At 47.3% G+C, this 18,075-nt stretch overlaps 1 pseudogene; it reads left to right on the top strand.

The window, feature by feature from the left end:
- The first annotated feature begins 4,832 nt into the window (after nt 1–4,832).
- Nucleotides 4,833–5,846, top strand: LOC131767835 (coiled-coil domain-containing protein 86 pseudogene; annotated as a pseudogene).
- The last annotated feature ends 12,229 nt before the right edge of the window (nt 5,847–18,075 follow it).

Raw genomic sequence — 18,075 nt, 5'->3', positions numbered from 1 at the left:
TATATGTGCTGCCGAAGCGAGAACTTGGCAGTATACTCTGATCACCTCTTCATATAGCAACAATTTTACACTATTTTTTGTAGAGAAAATGGAAAGCTACTTCAAGCTTCTTTTGAGCTTGGTTGTTTTACCATCTGATAGTTTAGAAAAGTTTCCTTTAGCTTCTCAACTCATTTTTGATGATGTCGTGTAAAGTTTGTGGTTCATTATCAAACTTGGGAAAATCTCTATCAATCTTCCTTTCCCTAGTGCCTGTTACGGACACACTCACACTCGACTTTTTGGATTCCTGCTGCAAGTTCATGCCCTCTGAACACAGGAGTTCTTTTTTTTTTTTTCTCCTTACTTTTATTTTATTTTTTTAACATCTTTATTGGAGTATAATTGCTTTACAATGCTGTGTTAGTCGCTGCTGTATAACACAGTGAATCAGTTATGTGTATACATATATCCACGTATCTCCTCCCTGTTGCACCTCCCTCCCACCCTCCCTATCCCACCCCTCTAGGTGGTGGCAAAGCACCGAGCTGATCTCCCTGTGCCGTGCAGCTGCTTCCCACTAGCTGTCTGTTTTACATTTGGTAGTGTGTATATGTCCCTGCCACTCTCTCACTTCGTCCCAGCTTACCCTTCCCCCTCCCCGTATCCTCAAGTCCATTCTCTACGTCTGCGTCTTTCTTCCTGAACACAGGAGTTCGGATCAATTCTATCCTGCACTGTTCCCAGCAAAGAAGAACAAAGCTGCACAACGTATTTATAATTCCACACACTGCATTATGCAGTATAATCCTGGTAAGAGAGAATTTTAATTCTGAATAGGCATCAAGGAGGACTCAATCCTCTGCTTCCAATTCTCATTCCTGACACCGGAGGAACTTCTATGGGGTAACTTCTGATTCTATACCTTTGAACCTTGTTTCTCCTCCACTGCTCACGAGCATGCAGGGTTCAGGCACTGGAGCTCACATTCACGTTGCAATAATTCCTGAGTCTTTGTACATCTGTGTCTGACCTGGGGGACTCAGCAGGGGGGAGGCAGGAGAATTCCTGGAAGCTGCTCCTACATCAGCTGGCAATGATGCAATTGTGTGTGGAAACGGCTGTGAGATATATCTATATACGTGTGTGTGTGAGAGAGAAACAATACAAATGCATGTATCGCACCAAGCTCAGCTCGACTTCTCTTTAGACAGACCCCCCACAGGCCTGCTGACTTTCCAGTTCCTCCTGATGTGGAGGGAGGCATGGCCAAGGGCGAAGCCGAAGGGCACAGAGACAACGGTCTTGGCCACGAGCAGCCAAAATATCCTACTTGTGTGCGCTTTACCAAAAACATGTGATCTTGTGACCTTGTTGCTGCGGCCCCCGCGAGGTTTTGGAAGGAACTTAGTAAATGCAGAGCCCAAGATCAACGTGCTGGTAACTGGAAAGACGAGCCTTTTCTCAAATGTACTCAGGAGTCCTGTTTTCAAGTTCCTAGATTACCTTTGCATTCCTAGAGAGAGCCGTTTTTAATTCCTTCTCTTTTTTTTGCCCATTTTCTTATTTTTCTCCCGGTTTTCCTGGTAGGTACTTTGGCTGGCTTCCCACGTGGTGATGTAAAGTACTTAGGATTTTTGATGTATGTTCATTGTTGTTACTTGAAAACCTGCAAAGTTTTCCAATGCAAACGTTGATTGCGTTAGTGCAGCACCAAGACGCAGGGAGCGAGCCGCTCACGTTCGGGCCACGTGGCCGGTGTCTCTGCTTGGCCTTCAGCTCCTCCTCTCACGGACTCAGGACAGTGAGTGAGGCGACTGTATGCTGTGGAGCTCAGAAAAGGAAGGTTAACACTTAAGTGGTTACACTGTAAATCACTAGATTGAAAAAAAAAAAAAAAAACCGTGTGAAGAATTTAAACCTCCAGGAGTTCTGAAATGTTGTAGTGTATATGTTACAACATAGGATGTTGGCAAGTGTCTGGTTGGGTAAGCCCACCTGTTCTCACCGGGATCCGATGACTCGGGGTGCAGGGGGTGCAGATCACTCCGATCCGCGTGGCCTCCTGAGCAACCTGGGTTCACCGCCTGCCACGCCCAGCCTGGGGGCACCTGGCCGCTCCCAGACCAGGACACGAAGTCACTTCCTCCACAGAGGCACCTGCACCCCGGCGCTGAGGAGCGCGGAAGCTGCCGCAGGTCCTGTGGCTCCAGGTGAAACTCATTTAAGAATTAAGTTCCAGTATTTCAGTTTCAACTTTTCAAAAAACGTGTTGAAAAACTATTCAGGGGGCTTCCCTGGTGGCGCAGCGGTTGAGAGTCCGCCTGCCGATGCAGGGGACGCGGGTTCGTGCCCCGGTCCGGGAGGATCCCACGTGCCGCGGAGCGGCTGGGCCCGTGAGCTGTGGCTGCTGCGCCTGCGCGTCCGGAGTCTGCGCTCCGCAAAAAACAAAACCAAAACCAAAAAAAACAAAACTATTCAGCTTTATCAATTAACATATATTAAGTTCACACATAGTCCAAATAAATCCTTTCACAATGCACTGTATGGTCCTAGCTCAAAATACGGATTGCAAGAATTCAGAGGCATTCTTGATATTCTGATATAAACGATCTGAGAATTGTGATTCTTACGGTTTACAAAATAGAGGTTAATTATTTAGTAATCATGGATGTATAATAATTTTATGAGCTTTTAGGGAAGGGTTACCTATACTTTTCTATACCTAAGGAGGCAAAAGACCTGTACTCCCCAAACTATAAGACCCTGATGAAAGGAATCGAAGATGACACAAAGACATGGAAAGATATACCGTGTTCTTGGATTGGAAGAATCAATATTGTTAAAATGACCGTACTCTGCAAGACAATCTACAGATACAATGCAATCCCTATCAAATTTCCAATGGCGTTTTCCACAGAACTAGAACAAAAAATTTTTAAATGTGTATGGAAACACATTTCTTTCTTGAGAAAGGAGAATGGAGCTGGAGGAATCACATTCTCTGACTTTTTAAAATATTTTCAACACTAACACAAAAAGAACCTTCAGGAACTCCTTTTGTTCCAAGAAATGGATGTCCTGCAGTGTTTGTCCAAATGAGAAGGGTCTCGGGAGGTAAAGTAGCTGGTTCCCCATTTCCCTTCAGGGCAGGACCACAGCTCAGACCCCGGAAAAAATATTTCCCATGGAAGAACCTCCAAGCAAGAAGATTCCAGAACACATTCATTCACAGTTAGTCATTTAACAATCATCTACTGAGCATATTTGGTGCCACGGATGAGATGCTGGGGATGGGAAGATATGGGAACCGGCCTGGGAAGCCCTCCCAACTGGCGTGGGGCAAAGCAGCTAGACGCACAGTCCTTGGGAAGACGGAAAGAGTGAAGAGCACCTCACATGCTGGCGGTCTGTGGGCCAGGTCTGGCTCCTGTGACCTATTTTGTTTGGCTTGAACAGTGTTGTGCTAGATTATTAGTTTTTAAAATTATGGAATAGTTGCCAACCTTTAAAAGTCTGGAAAATTCAAGCACACGCATGAGCAACTCACTCCCCACACACATTTACAACCAGATGTCCGGTGTCTTTTTATAAACTCAGGAGGCCTAGAGACAACTGGGCCCAGATTTCTGCCTCACTAGGGACACGTACTTTGGTTCTCCACGGTCCCGTCCCCCCCACTGCCCGTGGACGCCCCAGAAGGGCCACCTGTGTTACCAGCCAGACCACTGGCTGGAAACAGCCACAGATGCAAGCGATATATGTAAGGTACATTTTCTAACAGCTACATTTTTCTAAAAGAGGAGAAAGAAGCAGGTAAAAGTAATTTTAGTAATATATTTTGTTTAACCCAAAACGTCAAAAATGTGATGCCACTGATATAAAGATTATTGAGATACTTTACGTTCCTTATTCACACGAAATCTTCAAAATTCAATGTTAGTCTTACAGCACATCCCATTCAGACTCTCCCCACTCCAGTGCCACAGGTGTGTGCAACAGGACGGTGGAGGGTTACAGCGCGGTGCAAAGTGCAGGGCTGGACGGTGGAAGACTGGGCTGGAGAGAGAGGTTTGACCCCAGATCACGAGTGGCCTTAAACGGGTTGCTTTTTGTACTTCCTTTTATCAACGATTAGAAGCCACTGGAATTCTGTTTGGGGCCTTCAGTTCAATGCTTTGAAAATCCTTTATCGTGTCTCACGTTTCTCCTCTCACGTTTTAAATCCACTTACTCATGGACTTCTGAATGTATATGGAGAACAGCGGAGCAGGAGCTTCTAGAGGTTTCCAAACTCTTTCCTGTAGAGTGCTGGGGATTCCAAGTCGGGACCTCAGAGGGGTGGGGGATGGGACAGCTGGACCTGGGCCCCATCTGGGCACCAGCAGGAGGAGCTTCCTCAGTTTTACATGCGGTGGGTACGCGCACGATTTTATTTATAGAAAGAGCTCTTGATTTTTGTCTTTTTTTTTTTTTTTTTTTTTTTTACTGCTTGAAAACCCCTTTATGATATTATCTTCCAGAATGCATATAATAAAATAGTCTCTTTCATGTTAGCTGTTTAAGTACTGGGTGTGTTTCCCATTCTCTTCGTATGTCTTTTATGGATTCTTCATTCACTTTAAATCCCTTTATCTGGGTTAGTCCGATAAAATTGGGTGCCAAAAATACTCAAATTATGCCAAAAGAGGCCTTTAAAAAATATAGTCGCATGTAATGCCCTAAAATCCTAAAGGGGTTATTTAGTTACCATGCATCTTCAAAAACCTCATGTTCATTAGTAATTAGGGATCTGATTGTATAATTATAAGATTTGAAATGTAACTGTTCGATTTAGAAACTCTGGCCGGGCCATGGATACACCGCGGAGGCGCAGCCGGCGGCTGGAAGGCCTAAAGCCTCAGTCGCCCGAGAACCCCACCTCAGTTCTGCGGGCCAGACGGGCCCTTGTGGAGCTCGAGTCGAACCCAGAAGACAAGAGGGAGCCCGGGTCCCCTCGGAGGGTGCGGCCACCCGGCCTGGGGTCTCCCGGACATCAGCCGGAGACAAGCCCGAGATCACCCAGTCTACGGGACGAGGCAGGCTTGGGGTCCCCCCGAAAGCAGCCAGAGCCGGGCCCAGGGTCCCCCCAGCAAGACCCAGGCCTGGAGTCACCCCACAGACACCCGGAATCGAGTCCTGAATCCCTCCGACCGCAGCCAAAGCCAAGCGGGGAGTCGCTGAAGTTTTCCCGGGACCAAGAAGAAGCGGACTCGGACTTCTTGCCCAGGAGTAAGGAGGGGCCGCCCGCGGGGTCCCCCCCGACATCAGCTGCAGCCGGGCCCGGGGTCACCAGAGCCCTGCCCGGGTCCCGAGCCCGCTCAGCCGCTGCAGGGCTGACACCCCAGGGCCCGGCTTCCCCCCCGGGATCTGCGGGAGCCGAGCAAGCCACCGCCGGCCGGGCAGCCGGAGAGAGACGGCCTCGGGCCAGAGAAGCGACGAGGCTCTTCAGCCCAGGCCCCAGCGCCCAAGACACCGAAGGAGGAGGAGGTCCCTCAAGTCCCGAAGGGGAAGCCCAGGTCCGGGCGGGTGTGGAAGGACCGCTCGAAGAAGAGCGTCTCCCAGATGGTGCAGGACGAGCCCCCGCGCACGTCCTGGCCACGGAAGATGCAGGACGGGCCGAGGACTTCGCCCGGCACCTGGAGGAGGGAAGCGGCGGCGCCGCGCCGAGAGCCCGGCACGGGGGCGGGCGGAAGGCGGAGAGCGTGCAAGCGCCCCGAGACCCCGCCGGGCGCCGGCGGGCGAAGCGGCTGCAGCCGCGCTCCGCTGAGAAGCTCCGAGCTCAGGGCGGCCGAGGCCTTCCTTCTGCGGCCACCCGCCTCTGCTGACCCAGGACTCCAACTCCGTGGCTCCAAAACAGGGGCTCCACCCGAGACGGGGCCCTGAGCCTTGCAAAGGGCTCACAAGGCAGGTCTCTGTGGCGCAGAGACCCAGAGGTAGCCGGGGACCTGGCAGAGCCTGGACGAGGGACGAGGGTCAGCTCGCTCCTCCCCCCTGTCCCCTCCCCGCTCCTCTCCAAGTGCCTTCAAACCACGAAGGGTGATTTCTGGTTCCTCGGGGAGCTGGTGACCGGAGGGCGACTCCCCAAAATATGTGTGTTCTGTCTCAGAGTCCTGGGTCTAACCCAGGCCAGGAGGCCGGAAGTCAGGAACCCACCTCTCCACACACACCCCTCCCCGAAGGCCGCTTTGGGTCCCCCTGTATCCCGCTGATCCTGTCACCCAGCAGACTGAATCCAGCTCCGCCCCACTTTTCAACACTTAAGGTTAAAATGGGGAGGTTGCAGCGGGCAGGGTCTATCTAGCTCCCCCTTTCCTGTACCAGACTCTGCAGAAGCTCCAGAGATCTGATTAACGCATGCCATCCAGTCTGCAGCAGAAATATTTACTGAACGCCTGCTGTGTACAGGCACAATTCTAGGTACCAGGGAATACAGACAAAAGTCCCTGCCCTCAAGGATCTTTCATTCGGATGGAGAAAACATAATAAACAAATAAAATGTAAAAACAAAAACTGTTAAACTTCATTTTTATTAAATAAACCAGTAACAGATGATCAGAAACAGATTTTCCACAAAGAGGAAGTAGAGTATGCAGAACTGGCTTCTAAACCTTCCAACCAAACTGACCAAGCTCACCCACTCCCTTCCCCAAAGCCATTTGTAAGTTGATCTCTTAGCAAAAGAAAGAAAAAAGACTTCCCATTTCTGTGACTTATATGGAATAAAGAACACGCCTCTGCCTCTAGACTGTGACCAACTCTGACTTTCCCGTGATCTGGGCCTCCTCTCCGTGTGTGGTGAGAGGGTGAACTCACGCAGGAAAGCTCTTCTGGATCGCTGGGGACGGACTCTGCTTGGGAGAGTTTACCTGTCTCTGTTGCTGAGTTGTCTGGCCTCCCTTCTTCCTCTTCTCCTCACAGGCTTTCTCGTTATTTTCATTGATAATTGATCATATCTTACCTGCCACTCAACTGCAACAGTGATGGTTCCAGACACTCCTCCACCGCACCAGGCTGTTTGTTTTGGGGAATTCCCTCAATCCGATGCATCTGCCGTGTCCAGGCAAAGCCTGTGACAGCAACCCACCCAAACCCAGAAGCGCTGGCACAGGAATTCCTCAGGGTGTGTTCAGTTGAAGGGCTTCTCTAAACCTCCTCTGTATCCCTCACTGTCTTCTGAAAAGGCACAAAGGGGAGCCACATGTGACTGTAATTTACCATGGCTAAAGAACAAGGGCTGGGAGGGGGAAGGCGTGCTGAGGGACTCCGAGGGGGACAGTGCTGTGCCCCGATCCAGGTGTTTAGACATTCAGCCATTCATTCCACTAAACGCATTAGGGCCTCATTAATACAGGAAGGGACGGGAGCACAAGGCATCGACCAGAACGCGAGTCCAAGGCTGGAGAATGGAGTCTAGAGAGAAATATGGGGAGGACACGAGATGGTGCGCCCATGCATGTCACACCCACAAGCAAGTCCCAGCTCGATTGCTTTGATTCCACCCCTTCGCTCTTGCGCAAGAAAGTATCGAAGAATGCAAGGGAGATTGCTGCTCTTGTAGGCATACATCTGAATCAGTTCTAATTTACATAAAAAAGTAAATCATTTGCAAATTTTAGTATTTGAATATCAACCATATCACGTCCCTTAGAAATGATCCCAACAACCTGTGTGTTTAGGCAACAAGTTCAAGGGTAAATCAGACACCAAACATCCCAGCAGGAAAAGATGGCACATTAAATGGGGATGGTTAAGGACATTTTAATACTGTGATTATTTGCAAAAAATATGGGTAAGCTTAAATCGTCATGGAACAGTGAAGCTCGATGGGACCAGGTACAGCAAGGAGACTTTACCCCCCTAAGCCTGAAGGGAGAAGGGTGAAAGGCTCACCAGATTCCTGAGGGAGAAAGAGGGTCACCTGGTGGAAGCTGCAGCCTTTGGGGAAGCCACTGACCTCTGTGGCTCAGCTCCCATCTTCTGAGTTCCTGCTTATAAATGCGGCTGTAAGCAGAGGGCAAGGGATGGTGCCAAAGCAGCTCATAGATCCCAGCCCCCCTGGGCACAGAGCAATTTGGATAGTAGTTCAGAGGATTAAAGGGAAAATGTCCAGCACAGGAATCAATTCCAAGAGGAACTGGGTGGGGGTGCGGGGGAAATGGGGGTGTTTGTCGAAGGGTGTACACGCTTCCAGTTATGATATGAATAAGTTCTGGGGATGCACCGTCCAACATGGTGACTCTAGTTAACAATACTGTATACTCGAAAACTGCCAAGAGAGTACAACGTAAATGTTACCACCACCACCATTAAAAAATGATAATTACGTGAGGTGATGGATATGTTAGCTAGCCTTATTGTGGTAATCATTTCATAATATATATATATACACACATATATCTGTAGGTATCAAATTATCACATTGTACATCTTATACTTACACAATATTGTATGTCAATCATATCTCGACAAAGGTGGGGAAAAAAAGAGTGGTGTGGAGCTAACCTATAGGTCTACTTATCAGGTTTAGAGGCATTTAAGGAAGTTGGGATTGAGAGGCTTATCTGTATAGCTGAAAAAGGGGTAATACAGTTGACCCTTGAACGACACGGGTTTGAACTGTGCAGGTCCACTTGTAATGGCTTTTCTTCAATAAATGCATACTACAGTGCTATATGATTCACAGTTGCTGAATCTGAGGATGTGGAACCTCAGCTATGGAGGGCCAACGGTAAGGTTACACTTGATTTTCGACTGTGTAGAGTATCGATGGCTCTAATCCCCTCATTGTTCAAGGGCCAATAGTATTCAAGGTCCGAGACTTCATGGGACCCAGAGGTATGTTTAGAAGGCTGAGGAACCCGAACGCTAGCAGGTAGGGATCTCACCGGGGCATGGAGGGTTGACTTATCACAGCCAGTAGAAGCATGAATAGGTCTCTCTGTAGGCTGAAATATAATCTAAGCATTCTGGCTCAGGGCAAGGTGAAAGTCTGTTGATATAACTCTGACAGCCACGTAGACTATAAGAAATGGGGCAGGCCAAGCAACAAAGGCAAGTAATGTTATGCCTGAACTTGAAAAGCATATTCTGGGTATATAAACATACAAAATACATATGTTTGTAGGAATGGAAAAATTACAATAACTTATCCATTTTTCCTGGGGATTTAGGAAAATAAATTGGGTCATTTTTCAGGTCCATTGTTTCTGGTAAAGTAACATATATGCACACAGATAAATATACAACTATTTGCAACAATCTGAGGTTTGCCACGATTTAACTCTGTAAAATTCACAGTGGTTCTGCCTCAAAGGCATCAATTTACCATGGGGCACTGTCTTTACTGAAATGCATTTGGGTGTGTGTGTGTAATTTTCACTAGAAGAACCGCCACAAATTCAGCAATGGCTTGGGTGTGTCAGTTCTGCCAGAATCCAAGGACTTGGACCGATGAAGCTCTTTGGCCTCTCGCGTTGCGGAGCACAGGCTCCGGACGCACAGGCTCAGCGGCCACGGCTCAAGACGCTCCGCGGCATGTGGGATCCTCCCGGACCGGGGCACGAACCCGCGTCCCCTGCATCGGCAGGCGGACTCTCAACCACTGCACCACCAGGGAAGCCCCGGTGAAGCTCTCTTCCAGGGCAATAAGACACTTCACACATATGATATTCTTAATAGAATTCTGTGGCTATCATCTTTGGAGATCTCATTTAAGATAGTTATGATTTTTAGCCATATTTCCTTAAGGAAAAAGTAAAAGTCATCCATAAAATTCACCATAGAACACTTCAACCAAAATATTTTTTAGGAAAATGAGAATTGGCTTTAATGGAGAAACTAGTAAGCTATAAAATGAATTCATAATATGGATTTCACCAATTCTGAACTCCTTTGTTGGGCTGTTGCAATTGACCATGCTACATAAAATCAACAAGTTGTAATACGATAATGAAGACGACTGGGGCATTCGGGGAAACTATCGACATCTTTTGTGTTTATATAGAACATCAACAGCCATGACAGAGTATTATCTTAAGATATAGCGCATTGAATAGTGTTCTCCCAAAAGATAAGTCCTAATCCCCAGAACCTGTGAATGTGACTTTATCTGGAAAGAGTATCTGCAAATATAATCATGTGAGGATGAGGTCGTTGTGGGTTAAGGTAGATCCTAAATCCAATGACTGGTGTCTTAATGAGAAAAGGAGAGAGAGATTTAGATACAGAGAGAACACACTCCCATTTTAAAACAGTTATACTCCAATAAAGATGTTAAAAAAAAAAAAAAGAGAGAGAGAGAGGACACACTCAGAAGGAAGAAGTCCACGTGAAGACACAGCAGAGACCGGAGTAAAGCAGCTCCAAGTAACGCCAAGCATTGCTGGCAACACCAGAGGCAAGGAAGCTTCCTCCCCTAGAGCCTCTGGAAAGCCTGGCCCAGCTGACACCTTCATTTCAGACTTCTGGTCTCCAGCACTACGAGAGAATAAATTTCTGTTCTTTCAAGCCACCTGGTTTGCAAGAATTGTGTGGAGTCAGCTCTAGGAAACCGATACAAATGTAAACCAAAGTTTGAACAAACTCCCGTTTTCTGTTAGTAACAGGAAGTCACCAGGGCACTTCCCTCTCCGGCCCTCCCCAGCCCCAGCCCATGACTGAGTCCTTTCAGTTTCCCCCCCTTGGTCTCTTGGCTGGTCCGTGTCTCCTTCTTCGCAATCACCCCAGTCTGGACCCAGGCTCGGGCACCAACACTGTAGGGTCCTCTCTCCAAACCTCCCTGCTCCCCTGCTTCCCCGGGCTCCAATCCTTTCTCCTGCAGCCAAGGTGACCCTGGCACGGAAATCCATTACACCCCACCCCACCTTCCCACCCTCCCCACTCGCTTTTGTAGCGTTTTAACCATTTTGTGTTTTTTCACTTCTCACAGAATAAAGCCCCAAACCCTTGCTGTGGCGTCTGGTGCCGTATGTGGTCTCGTCCCTTCTGGCCTCTCCAGCTCCAGCTTATCCCTCTCTTCTCCTTGCTCCCTGCTCTCGAGATGAGTTGCTCCAGCCGTGTTTCTGCTGCAGGAAGTCTCCGAGCTCCATCCTCTCCCAGCGTCTTTGCTTATGCTGTTCCTTATGCCTGGTGCAGTCCCACTGCCCTGTGGGCTTTACTCCACGTCCTGCCTATGGAATTGATCAATCTTGCATCCTTTGCGTGCTCACAGCTTCCTGAACTCTGTAATGTTCCTCCCTTTTTAAAAGGAAAAAAAAACCCACAAAAGATGTGCATTTAAGTAATCTTGATCCTTTGTACCATCCCTTCTTCTCACTCTTGTTCCATCAAACTTGAAAGAGTTTGTACATGATTGACACACAAAAATGAATGTAGTTATAAATCCCAGGCTTGTGGGATTACTAAGTGATGAGTGCACTTATCGCAAACAAACGTTTTCTCATTAAAAAAGGAAAGAGACCATAAAAAAAGATCATATCTTGTCTCTAAAGCTCTTTGTAAACACCAAGTGTCAAAGGGGAAGCTCTTTACAGCTGTCTGGTCTGCCTCTACCTGGGGAGCTTTTCAGCTACTTTGCGGATAAGAAAGTTGGCTCTGATTAAAAGTGAATTCATGAGACCCAGTCTACGAAAGAAAATTTATAGGAAACTGCTTTAGCTCGGGAACAAGAATCAAGTTTTCTGAAAGACACGCTGCTCCCCAGTTAAATAACCCATCCTCCCTGGGCAGTGCCTGGCCGGGCTCTGTCCTCTCTCTGGTCTGTCTCCAAACCTGGGCCGGCTTTGCCTCCTCCACCCCCAAAACTGCCCTTCTGGGCAGCTCCTGGAGTGCAATCCTGTCTCGAAGAGTGGGCCCCAAGACACCCCCTCCTCACCCGCTCCTCACCCTACACTCAGGACAGTCTACAGTTCCTTGCAGGTGACTAAACCCACTTCAAACGTCCTGCTGCTGTATATGTATATGTATATATATATATAAATATATATATATATAAAATATCAACTCTCATTAAGTATTTATTGAATGGATTAATAACTTGAACTCCATAAACTCTCTCACTTCAATTGGGTTTACAATAAAGACCCAGTTTTAGTCTCACAGAGTTACTCTGTTGGAGATGTGCTGTTAGAAGCCCCATTGCCCCCGATCCACCAGCACGTGAGCAGGACCACATGAAGCCTTGATAATGAAAGGGGGTAAGGGTTTCCTTTCCTATCTTCTCACGGCCCATCAGATTTCAGGGCCATCTTTGCCTCTCCACCACGTCGACACAAAAGAAACCAATAGATAAATGCAGTCACAGTCTACATATTTCTGTGGCCTTGCAGTGTCTGGAGGGCTTTACAGAGTGAGTGGCAGTCATCGAAAGTTGGGATAAAGCATAGAAGGCTCCTGGGGTTCTTCTGTGGGATTTGGGTTGGCAAGTCGTTGAAAATCTAGTTGGAAGTTCGAGCCAGGAGAGCAAGCTCATCATTTGCCATCTGTTAACCGAATACTCTTTCCCAAGCTAGAAACCACATCTCCCAGCCAGTGGTGGTGTCAACAGGTCACCCACGGATTATCTGTCCATCCATTTCCATGGTGAATACAGTAAATATGGAAAAGTACAGCATTCCAGTTTGAATAACAAGATTAACCTCACTCTGTTGATAATTTTTTGCATAGTTTTAAACATAATGGAACAATGGGTTGACTCTGCAAACATTATGTAACCATAGTTGCCAAAGAGTCAAAATTTCAGACCCAATGCTCTTTAGTAGCACGGTATAAATGGCAACATTTGAAAACATCAGAAACAGTCTTTTACTAAAGACGTGCTCCCTGCTGGTGTTAAGTTGGGCTGCATGGATTTCTGGTTAAGTCATTTGATTCTTCCCGTTTTCAGCTTAGCACAGATTCCCAAAGTGGGTCCTAATGTTTTCTTGGCTACTGGCTTTACTATCCTGTCAATCAGCAACTCTGGCTCGTCCCCTTGACTCTGCTTTTACAGTCAGTTACGCATTTGACTTTCCACTGCTGCTTCTCTGCTTTGGGTTTATGATGCTCCATAACTAGTCGCATGCACTAACTAGTGAGGGCTCTTCCATAACTAGTCGCATGCACTAACTAGTGAGGGCTCTTCCATAACTAGTCACATGCACTAACTAGTGAGGGCTCTTCCATAACTAGTCACATGCACTAACTAGTGAGGGCTCTTCCATAACTAGTCGCATGCACTAACTAGTGAGGGCTCTTCCATAACTAGTCGCATGCACTAACTAGTGAGGGCTCTTCCATAACTAGTCGCATGCACTAACTAGTGAGGGCTCTTCCATAACTAGTCGCATGCACTAACTAGTGAGGGCTCTTCCATGCTCCACTTGACCTCAGTCTTCTAAAGTGTTCTAAGCAAGTATAAACCCTGTTATTGGTCAATACTTCATTTGGGCTGTGTAGGAATAGCCATATAATATGAGTAGCAAATTGAATACTCAGCATCCATTAAGAGTTTCATTTTCAACTAAGTGAAATTGATGCCAAAGATAATATGATGTATCTGGAGATATGCATGGTTGTTCTCATGCTGTCTATATTTTTGACAGTAATGTTAACTCAAACCTGGCAACGAACTATTAGCAATATCTTCATACCGTCAGCTGGCAGAAAGAGTGAATCTGGGCAGAGGATGTAGTTTCAGCCTCTGGCAAACATGAGCTCTGTAAACAATGGGGTGCCTCTTCAGGAGGAGGGAGGAGAGGAAAGAGGAGGGAAGGCAGAAAGGCGGGGGGCTGGGGGGTTCCACAGGCACAAGGACCAGAGCTCTTGGACCTGGGTCCCTGCCTCCTCAGTAACCAGGTGTGCTGAGACAGCCCTGAATGTGCTGACCAGACACATTTTCAGGGGATGACACGGAAGGGGCTTAAAATTTGTGCAGTATTTTAAAATAACTACTCCATACACAACTACTAGATATAAAATAGATAAACAACAAGGACCTACTTAGAGCACAGGGAACTACACTCAATATCTTGTAATAACCTATAATGGAAAAGAATCTGAAAAAGAATATATATATATATAAAATGGAATCACTTTGCTGTACACCTGAAACTAACACAACATTGAAAATCAACTCTACTTCAATTAAAAAAAAAAAACTACTCCAGCTCTTTGTCTTCTAAAGTTCCATGCTCTGTGTCAAACTCAATTCCCAGCCCCCTGTATGACTCTAGAGGGAAGATGGAGCTTTTGTTGTCCTTAGGTTCCCTTCGGGGGAGGAAAAAGACATCCGCGCCTCTCTTCTGCCACTGGGAGAAGCTGTTACCATCTGAGAACGAGGCACAGCCCTGACATCAGCTTCTGCCCCAGTGAACCCTCAGTATGGAAGGTTAAGTGAACAGTGAGAACACAGATTTCTTAGAAATCCCGATGCATGCACTTACTCGTGTCTGAGCTCTCAGACCCAGAACTCTCAACACAGGTGGCTTGTCTGACATTTCAAGAGGAGAAATTAAAGTGTTCCCTAATTAGCTGGCTCCAGTGACCGCTTACCTACCTGCTCACTCATGCGAGGTCACTGACTTCATTACACCACTGGCTTGGATTAATTAGCCATTGGAATTACAGCTGAATAGAACTAGTAATTTCATTTTGAGCTAAATTGAATGCTCGAAATCGAGGCTACTAACAAAAGCTGAAAATTATTAATGAAAGAAAACTTGATGTGAGTAAAGAGTCTCCATGGGCCCTGGAATGAAATCAAATCCAATTTGAATGAAACACCAGTACCGACCTGCTCCACTCCCTCTTCTAGCCTTTATAATCATCAGTCAAAAATCACGTGGGGGCTTCCCTGGTGGCGCAGTGGTTGAGAGTCCGCCCGCCGATGCAGGGGACGCGGGTTCGTGCCCCGGTCCGGGAAGATCCCACGTGCCGCGGAGCGGCTGGGCCCGTGAGCCGTGGCCGCTGCGCCTGCGCTTCCGGAGCCTGTGCTCCGCAACGGGAGAGGCCACAACAGTGAGAGGCCCGCGTACCGCAAAAAAAAAAAAAAAAAAAAAATCACGTGGACGGCTCAAGTAAGGATTTCTGCTCCCAGGTTCCACTGGGTAAAAAGCACAGCTCCCCTTCATTAAGGGGCTGGGACAGCGGATGCATTTCTCTAATGAGGGATGCAGCGAAAGACAGCCTGGGATCAGAAGTCTTTTGACTCTCAGAAACTGTTCAGAACAGCTCGAGGAGGAGAAAAGGGCCTCTTACGGGTTGAATTGTGTCCCCACAGCCCCTACCCCCCGACAAAAAGTATATGGTGAAGTCCCAACCCCTGGTACCTCAGCGTGTGACCTTATTTGGAAATAGGATCGTTGCGGTTGTAATTAAGTTAAATTGAGGCCATGCTGGAGTGGGCTCTGTCTTTAGAAAAGGAATGCCATCTGAGGAGAATGAGGTGCATACGGGGCAGGGTGCAGGGAGGAGGTGATGTGAAGACACAGGCAGAATGCCACCTACAAACCAAGGAACCCCAAGGATTGCCAAGAAAACACCAGAAGCTAAGAGGGAGGCATGGCACAAAATTATCCTCACGGCCCTCAGAAGGAAGCAACCCTGCTGACACCTTGATCTCGGACTTCTGGCCTCCAGCACTGAGACAGTAAATTTCTATTGTTTACGCCACCCAGTCTGTGGTCCTCTGTCACAGCCTTTAATACAGGGTCAATGTGGAAAGGCAGACACGCAGCTGCATCCTTGGTTGACTTTAGACTCCTTTACTGACATAGAGCGTTCAGCCTGGGGTTAGAGTTTGGATTAGTGCCGAAAGGGGCAAAACTAATTTGGAAATGAGCATACTTGAGGTATCACCTAAGATTCTTTCCACTATGATTCTTTGTTCCCGTTACTTTCCCCACCAGTGATGGTGTCGATGGCATTTTATACAGAAACCTCAGGGGAAGGGATGATTAGCTAAGAGTAGCGTCAAATTCTTGGCTGAGTTTCTACAGCAGAGACAAGAGTATTGAAAGCCAGGCCTTTGAATGAAAGATCTTGCGATCTGGGGGAGAGTTTTCTTTGGGGGTTCATAAGCTTGACTTTGACTATAAGCAGGAGAGAGATGTATGGAACTTCGGGCACACGGTCTATGTAAGCGGAGAGGGGAAGAGCACCGATGTGATGATGTAATGACCCTTTTCCCACACCGTAGGAGGTAAGACTCTCTGCCAGTGATTGGAGTCAAAGCACCAGACGTGACTTGGTTTGAGCTTAGGTGCTGGTGAGTTCCTGAGGAGAGAGCTCCACTCTGCTTCGGGTCAAACCCCTGATGGTGGGAGAATGAAGGAACACTCAGGAAGGTTGCAGGAAGGACCTGAAGCTGGGCCTCTGGCTTTGTCTCTGAACGCTGCAGAGGCGGCAGGCCTTATGGGAAGCCCCCTGCTCGACAGGGAGTTGCTTTGGTAGAAAACCCCCTCCCAGGCGCCCCACCGTGGAGAGGACGCAAACGTGCCCTGTTCCCCCGAGAGTGGTGCAGAGATGCCAGGGGGTGGGGAGCAGCACACCCGCAGCAGTACACCTTCAGGAGTCTAGTGTCACCTGCGTGACCTGGGGAGTGGGGGAGGGGAGTGGTGCGCAGATGCTTTCATCAGGATGCAGCAAGGAAAGGTGACAATGGCAAAAGTATCAGCTGGAGACCACAGTGAAGGGGCGGGCTGAGTTGCCTGTAATGCTTGAATCAATGCCTTGAATGCTTGCCTGTAATGTTGAATCTACGGATTCAACCTGTGTGCATGAAGGAGACCCGTGGACGTGGAGGGGAAGGAGGAAAGAAATGAGATGGAGACACAGAGAGGGAACGTATGAAGGACCACCTTTCCCCTTTCCTGGGACGGATACCCCAGTATCTCACTCCTCTGCCATGTCCTTGTCCCCCCTCATGCACACGTTCTCTGTTCTTTTGGCCCATGTTCTGTTGGGTAACAATGTGAGCTGGGGTGGGGAGTCATCTTATCTGAGTGGTTCTGTTGTGATGCTTAGGAAGAACCTGGTCAGAGGCTCCATCAGGAGCTATGCTTTGAGCCATAATAGACACATACACAAGCGCCCTTCTCTACCTCTCTTGTTCTTGTAATTCTGCAGGCAGGAGGTAGAACTCCATGGATCCCCGTGCGTAGCTAACTGGGGTCTGTGTTTTGCCAACTAGGTCTTAAGAAGAAAAAAAATCTCTCTTTCTGCTTTCCCAAATTGTGAAGGATTATTGATTATGAGCCCTCTTATGCTGCAATGAATTCACATGAACCTAATAAATGGTGAAGGATCCTTGCAATTAAAAAAAAAAAAAAAGATCCTTCTAATCCATACCTTCTGTACTCATTCTTTGCCTAAGCCTCTCTTTCTCCTCTTATCACCATGAATCATTATGAGACACATGTGCACCTTTAACATGAGGTATAGATCTTCTATAGTTAAATAAGCTTTGAAGATCTGGTTCACATAAATTGGATTGGAAACCAAATAAAATTTGCAGCTAATCATTACCGATGGCCTCACTAGTTTGCTCCTGCAGCTGTACTGTTTGCTAAAACCTCAACACAGAGATTTTGTGGTTAATAAGAAGTATTGCAGGCTTTATCTGTCAGACCCAAAGCCTATATACCCTAGACAAAGTATACCAGTAAAGGAGAATACATAAATATGGCTTGCCGTATATGTGGAGCACTAAAGGTTAATGCATTTTGAGTGATTTAGCAAGAAGTGGTGGATATAGTTACCACTTTATTCGAATTAGTATAATCCTGGGAAATAACATTTTACAACTGAATGATGAACAGAGTGGCAGTTGTCTTCTATCTCAAAAATGATTTTGGCCAATGCTATTATGCTACGTTCTGCAGAGTCCAAGTTGAGAAAAATATCTGGTAGACATTTCCCTCACTCAATTGGACCCCCCAAATCTGGATCAGTTTGCACTGGAGAAGTGGGTTTTTGGGGGCCCAAGACTTTGGGGAGTATTCCTGGGAATGGTCATGCTTTGACTAAAAGCTTTAAAAGAACTATGCTCTCTTTCTTAAGCCTAGCTGTTCTACATCT

Source organism: Kogia breviceps, chromosome 13, assembly GCF_026419965.1.
Source record: "Kogia breviceps isolate mKogBre1 chromosome 13, mKogBre1 haplotype 1, whole genome shotgun sequence".
In the NCBI taxonomy this organism is placed as follows: Eukaryota; Metazoa; Chordata; class Mammalia; order Artiodactyla; family Physeteridae; genus Kogia; species Kogia breviceps.
This window is presented reverse-complemented; position numbering and strand designations above follow the sequence as displayed.